Below are 7,500 nucleotides of genomic sequence, written 5' to 3'. Positions count from 1 at the left end.
TTCCTCCTCCTCAATCTTCTCTTCTCCATCCATTTCCCTCCTTCTCTTCCTCCACCCCCTTCTCCCTCCATCTCCCTCCTCCTCAATCCCCTCCCTCCTCCCTTTTCTCCTCCCCCATCCCCTCTTCCCTCCTCCTCCCCCATCCCCTCTTCCCTCCTCCTCCTCCTCCATCCCCTCTTCCCTCCTCCTCCTCCTCCACCCCCTCTCCCTCCATCTCCTCCTCCCTCGCAGCAGCAGCAGCAGCAGCATCCCGCACCTTCACTCCAACCCAGACATATTGATCCTGCAGCTCACACCGCCACCACTGCCACCCTCAGCCTCCTCACCACTCAGTCCCCACAACACTCATCCCGCGCCACATTCATCCCCTGCCCGGAATCCTTCATCGTCACATCCATCCTTCCATTAAAGCAAGTCCTTTGGGGATTGAGGGTGGGGGTGGGAGGTAGGGAAGGGGAGGGGGCTTTCCTTTCATTTCTTGTCTTGTCTTCTTGCTGGTTATCACTGGCATCCACGTTTTCTCAGCTTTATTTGTCCTGTTTTCTTCTTGCTATCTGCTTTTCTCTTCGCACAGACGTCACGCAACTTTCCCTCTGCAGATCTGAACCTGTTACACATAGATATAAATATAAAAAGATACGACTCATATAACGAAGGAGATGCGTATCACAGGGACAGAACGTAATTATCTTCGTTTTTATAATAATCATATTCTCTCGTTAATTACGACCCCTCTTCCATCTGGACGAAGTAATTAGCGTTACCTTCCTTCAGATCTAGTAATGACATCACCAGTGCTGTTCAAGTACATTCCGCGTGCTCTTCAGCCGAGTTCTGGACCTGGCGTGTAATTATATTTCATCAATCATATTTACTAATTATACCATGCTCGAGCAATTAATCGATATATGGTGAACAATGTGAATCGACGGGAGGAAAAATTTAATCACAAGTGAAGCCTAAAGGCGAACTCTCATAAGGGTGAGATTGCTATTGGCACATGCGTCGATTTTGTTCCTTATGGTCGCTGGCACTACGGACTTTTTATGCATTTAAGCCTTTATTTCCATAAACCAACACTAAGGGAAGGATAGGCTAAGGGTGAGAGGGACAGGGGGAAGGGGAAAGGGGGCGTTGAGGGGATGAAAGAGGGATGTATGGATGAGGGGAATCTGTTATTCTTCACAAGTAATTTATTTGCATCGCTTATTATTCCCGTTCCCCTTCCCCCTCCCTTCCCCTCCTCCTTCTCCTCTCCCTCTCGAACCTCCCAGTCCTTCCCTCTCCAAGTTCCCTCACTCAGGATTTCCTCCTCCCACCTTCCCCCTATCAAGCATTTCCCCTCTTTTCCCCTCATAAACCTTCCACTGTCTCTCATAAAGTTTCTCAAGCACATTTTCCTCTCTTTCCCCTCGCAAAACCCCTCTGTTTTACCCACTTTTCCGGCGTTTCCTCACCCTTCCTATCTTTCCATAACTCTTCCCTCTTTCCCCCTCTAATCTTTCCTGTGCTCTTTATCATCCATCTTCCCCATATCACTATCTTCCCATAGACTTTTTTCCTTTTTTTCCCCTGGTTCTTTTTCCCTTCAGGTGTGTTGTTTCTCTCACCATTGTATGTATATATCTTTCATATTTTCTCTCTCCTCTCCTCTCCATCCTTACTTACCCCAGACCCTCCCCCTCCTTCCCCGTTCTCTCCATTGCTTGCCCTCTTCATGCCCCATTCTCTCCCTTTCTTACCCTCTCCCCCTTTCCTCCCTTACCCGTTCCCTCCCTCCCTCTTTATCCCCTCCGTCTCCTTCATTCCCCCAGTCCTCTCTCTCTCTCTCCCTCTCCCCTCGTTTTTCCTTTTTTTTCTAATCCGTCTACATCCAGGACGGGGAGGAAGAAAGACGTAAGATCGAGGTCGTGACGCAACGGAATCTGACACGTGCTGTGCGTTGACATAAGGGCCATCAGCTTCGGAGACCGCACCCAGTTGGCTCCTCGCTTTGCTCGCGCGGCTTTGTATTCGCAAAGGGGAAATTATTCAGTCTCGCCGTTCTCTTTTTTTCTCTGCTGCTTTCTCTTCTGTCTGTCTGTCTGGCTTTGTCTGTCTGCCTGCCTGTCTGCCTCTCACTCTCTCTTGGACTCTCTCCTTTCTTATCGCCTCTGCTTGCCTCTCTTTCCCGTCATTCTCTTTATTTTAATTTCTTTCCCTCACTCTCCCCCACATTATCACTTAAGGGCGAGACCCATCTTACATTTGTATACAAAGTTCACCCTCATTAAAGAGTCTGCCTTTGTTTGCGAAAGGTCATTAAGTCACCGTATCTTGGCCAGGACGCAGTGTGTTTGTCCTTTGTCTTTGGGGTCCTCTTGGCGACCGGACGAGGGGTTTTATTGTTTTTATTTTTTGCTAGAGTGGAATGTAAATCTTGATGTTATTATTTGAATAAAAAAGAACACTTACTACACGGGATTTACAATTTAAGGAATTAAGAGTGAATGTCGCGCTACAACCACTTTATTGGCTTATGTTTTCTATGATTCTCATTCATAGCGCCTTCGATTATTCATTGCTGATATATCGTACAAAAAATCAAACTGGATTTTCTACACTGAATTGTTTTTGATCTTGCAGGCAATATGCTAAATTTCCCACGATATATATAGGCTGTCAACCTCAGCCGCTCCTAGACTCCAGTAGACGGGGTTGGAAGGGAGTGGGCTAGGGCGGTGATGAGGGGGGGTAGGGGGGGGCGAGTCAAGAGAGGTTGACGGGGAGTGATAAATTCTCAAACGCCTAATATTTCTACTTGGTTCCATCCCAGTATCGACCGCCTCTCAACCCTCTTCCACACTCCCCTCTCCTCTCCCCTCGCGGAAAAATACCGCCCGTCCTTTCCTCTATGAAAACAAGTTGGGTCTTCCATCTCTCTCCCCTCAAACCCTCGCTCGTAGCCATCCAAGTGTTGTAGATTTATTCTTTTTTTTCGAAGGGGAAGGAATATACTTTGGATTGGTCGGGCTACTAACAACGGCCGCTTCTTCCCACACCTACTCACCCCCCCCTCTCCCCGCCACGAGCTCTGCAGGGGCGAGGCTGGCTGCACAAACAACGCACGGGCATGCATGCAGATAAACGCATGCTTGCGGACATGCTTACAGGTATACATGCATATAAGCATGTATAAGGGCCTTCACACACACACACACACACACACACACACACACACACACACACACACACACACACACACACGGACACGGATACACACACACATGCGTACACACGCACAGACACAAACATGCACACACACACACACACACACACACACACACACACACACACACACACACACACACACACGCACGCACACACACACGGACACACACATGCGTACACACACGCATAGACACAAACATGCACACACACACACACACACACACACACACACACACACACACACACACACACACACACACACACACACACACACACACACACACACACGTCATGCACATCCACTCACACCCATACCTCAATCTCGCCGTATTTTCTTCCATTATTTCCTCCTGGATAATGAATAAGCAAACAGATTTCACCCTCCTTCAGTTCCATCGCTGGATCCCGTGAATCTTAAGAATTTAAGAATATCGCGTTGATACAAGCATAATTTTACCCTGAGACAAGTATTTGATTTTACATTTCCGACCTTTATGTTATGCAAAGTTCCGCACTTAATTTATGCAGAATTCTGAATTCTAGACATTGCTGGTCTTTCCTCTGTTTGATCTGAAGTCTGTTTTTCCAACTTTATGTCTGAGACTAAGCTACACGACGTCCCATCCTGCGACCACAAAAGATGTGCAATTCAAACGAATAAAATATCCGTAAAACTGAGAATTGGGAAAAGGGCAAAGAAAGAAAGAAAAAGAGAAAAAACTTGGTTGCCATTATCTAATCTTCATCCAAGTTTCCAGGAAATTAAGCAATATTTTCTTGCCTAACTGGTTCGCGACCCTGCTAACGAGCCATCGCCTTCGCTACCTCACCCCTCCCCTCCTTTTCCCCTCTCTCTACTCCCCCCCACCCCCCAAGCCACATCTCCCTACCGCCGCGAGCTGTGACGGACCCTTTTCCATTCCACGTAGGTCTCCCCTTTCTTCCCCCTCTCCCCTCACCCCCACTCACCCTGCTGCTGATGAAGCTCTCCTTCCCCTCGTACTCCCCTCCCATCCCCCCACCACCACCGCCACCTAGGCCTGATGAAAACCTTCCTCGCCTGTAGATGACGTAAGCATCTACTCTTCCCCTCATTTGCCTCGTCCATCCATCACTTACCTCGTCCTTCAGTCACGTTTCCCCTCTTCAATCCCCATGAAACCTGAAAGTATTGAAGAAGAAAAATTATATATAAACATCTACGTACATTTAAGAAACGCACTGAAAAAGAAAAGAAAAAAAAATTGTCCCTATGATCCGATCATTATTTTCAAGTCATATTCCTCCTATTTATATCGTATTCCATCGCATGTAGAAGGGATTATATCAGTTTTAAAGGATCCGATCCTCTAAGCGCGGTATTCAAAGCTTTTTCAAAGCGGCGGAGGTGTGTGGGTATTCTATATTCCCTCCTGCCTCTTCTCCTCTCCTCTCCCTCTCTATCCCCCTTTCCCTCTTTCTCTTTCTCATTCTTCCCCTTTCCCTCTCTCTTTCTCTTTCTCATTCTTCCCCTTTCCCTCTCTCTTTCTCTTTCTCATTCTTCCCCTTTCCCTCCCATCCCACGCCGACATAATCCATTTATCAACGATTCCGTATTTAATGGAGAAAACACTAGGAATGAAAAAAAAGAAAAGAGAAAAAAAGCAAGGGAGAAGGAAAGGAATACGAAAGGCTTTCCCAGAATCCTTTTCGTTGGATTCTTGTGTGGCGGCGATGCTGCAGTTTAAAAAAAGTCGTGTTCCCTTACCTAAACTAGCTTAGTATAAATTTATCGTCTAATTATACCAACTGGCGAGTCTTGAATTGAAAGTTTTTAAAAAAGGTAAATTAAATTTTCATGTCATATACCTCGTTCTAGCTTTATAATCTGATTATACCAAATACTTTTTTTCAGTTCCGGCTAATCTAGAGCGAGCGAAAAGGACATTAGATTCGTCCTTGACTTCAAAATATATTATGTGTTCATATAATTGAATAATTTCTCTTGACTTTACTTATAAGCCTGTCCCTTGCACACGTTCACATCGTATTCATCTCTCTCTCCCTCTCACGCACACACGTACACAAACGCTCGCTAATATCTACACATATCTACACCCATTTTCACATGCGCACTCGCTCACTCATTCCCTCACTCACTCACTCACTCATCACTGACTTACAAACACACACACACACACACACACACACACACACACACACACACACACACACACACACACACACACACACACACACACACACACACACACACACACAACATACTCAAAACACACACACACACACAACATATACAACACACACACACACACACACACACACACACACACAACATACTCAAAACACACACACACACACACACACACACACACACACACACACACACACACACACACACACACACACACACACACACACACACACACGCATAGCATCATGTGTACGCTTTTATTGTCAGGCGTCCAGAGGAATGATGGACTGATGACGTCAGTGCTATGACTGCAGCCGAAACGTCTGGCAGTGGACCAACTCCGGGTTCCGCATTGTCTACTCGACCATTCAGTCACTTATGCCGAAACTTGTTAATCGTAATAACAATAGTGATGATAATTATAACATAGATGCCACTGCCCCTATTCTTGTTACTACTACTACTATTACCACTTTTACTACTACTGCTGCTACTACTACTACTACTACTAGTACCACCACCACAGCCATCATTATCATCATCATCATCATCATCATCATCATCATCATCATCATCATCATCATCATCATCATCATCATCATCATCATCACCACCACCACCACCACCACTACAGTTACTGCTACTACTACACCACCACTACTACTACTTTTACTTCTTGCTGCTGCTAGTTATACCATTAACAACACTAATGATAACTTTACAAACTACAATAAAGATAAAATAGTTGCAATGCTTATGCGCATACAGCCAAACAAAATCCCACATATAATACTACTTCTATATGAAAAATAACCACGACCATAAAAGTCTTACTGAATTACGACACACAATGATCCGGTTCGTCTAACAAATTGGGTAGGATATTAAACCACGCTCCTTCACGCTGTAATAACACGTAAGGGTCTTTGTGCCGCACACACGATACTTAATCGCCTTTCACTTTGGAGTAGATAAATTGGAGGAAATTGGGCCGCTGTAATACCGAGATATTAGTGCGCAGCTATAGAAAACGGAATGTAAAGAAGCCCTCATGCAGAATGTCTTGAGAGGCTTCCCTTTTAGCCGCTGGTTAGGATGATTACCGCACAAGTGGTGGAGGATACGCCGCGCTTATTATACTCGTTCTTATGACAACTAGTCCGGCGTAGGCAATATTAGGTCGGCGGGACGTGGCTGATTAGGCGTCTCCTGTGTTCGGATGGATTATTGCAGCTTCCAATATTCTGTGCAGTAAAACCCAACCGCTTGCACGATTATTAATTCATATTACTTTACCATTCGGGGCGCTGCTACACTGGTGATAGATACCTACCTCGGGATTTAGTTGCGCCATTGTCTACCTATAAATAATTACTAATAATTCAATTATATCAAGTTAGGCGAGGTTAGAAAACATTTTCCGTAGGCAGTACCAATCCAGCTTTCTAATTAAACTTCTTATTGTCTTCCAGGCTGTGGGAAGCGTTGCTTTGGTGAAACCAGAGTGCGATGTCTCCAAGGCAACGATGTTCTAACGCCCTTGCCTCTGTGAATGAGCCACCACCACACGAGGTCGCCGACGACCCGCCACTCGCCGTCCAGATCCCTCGCCGGCAACACAAGAACCCCGGACTCTCCTTTGGCCAGCAACACCTCACTCGCGGCGAAGGATGACATTACAGGGCACTCCAGCCTTGCAGTTGTCGGATTGCAACGTCGTCACAGTATTCGAGTTGTCTCTTCGTGTTCACTGCAGGCCTTAATGTAGAAGTGTTCATAAGGCACGCGGTGAATGCCAAGAGCCTCTCCACCATCTTCCGGGTCAGCGGCTGCGGCGACGCAAACCTCACCCCCGCGTGTCATCGTTGTCAGGGGCCACGTCCTCGAGCCGCGCTTCCTGCTCCTCGCCCTCCCGGCCTCGCTCGTCCGCTTCACCCAACCGTCTTTGTCTTCTTTCTTTGAGTCATTTTCACTTTCTCTAGTCTTTATTATTTTCCCGATTTACGCTTACGCCACAAAGAGATTCCATATTAGTTCTTACCTTTGAGTAAATGACAGAACACAAATTGTACTGCATTGTTCGATTATTTCATTTTACA

The 7,500-nt window shown here is 46.1% G+C and overlaps 1 long non-coding RNA gene across 1 annotated transcript in view; it reads right to left on the bottom strand.

Moving 5' to 3' along the window:
- LOC138866071 (uncharacterized) overlaps positions 1-7,500 on the bottom strand; it is a 187,194-nt gene that overhangs the window by 125,308 nt on the left and 54,386 nt on the right. The window contains exon 2 of the long non-coding RNA XR_011399519.1: positions 4,330-4,372. This is a non-coding gene — a long non-coding RNA (uncharacterized lncRNA). The remainder of the gene's footprint in view (positions 1-4,329; positions 4,373-7,500) is intronic.

The sequence above is a fragment of the Penaeus vannamei genome, chromosome 23, assembly GCF_042767895.1.
Source record: "Penaeus vannamei isolate JL-2024 chromosome 23, ASM4276789v1, whole genome shotgun sequence".
Taxonomy (NCBI): Eukaryota; Metazoa; Arthropoda; class Malacostraca; order Decapoda; family Penaeidae; genus Penaeus; species Penaeus vannamei.
The sequence above is the reverse complement of the archived record's forward strand: the minus strand, read 5'-3'. Positions and strand labels throughout refer to the sequence as shown.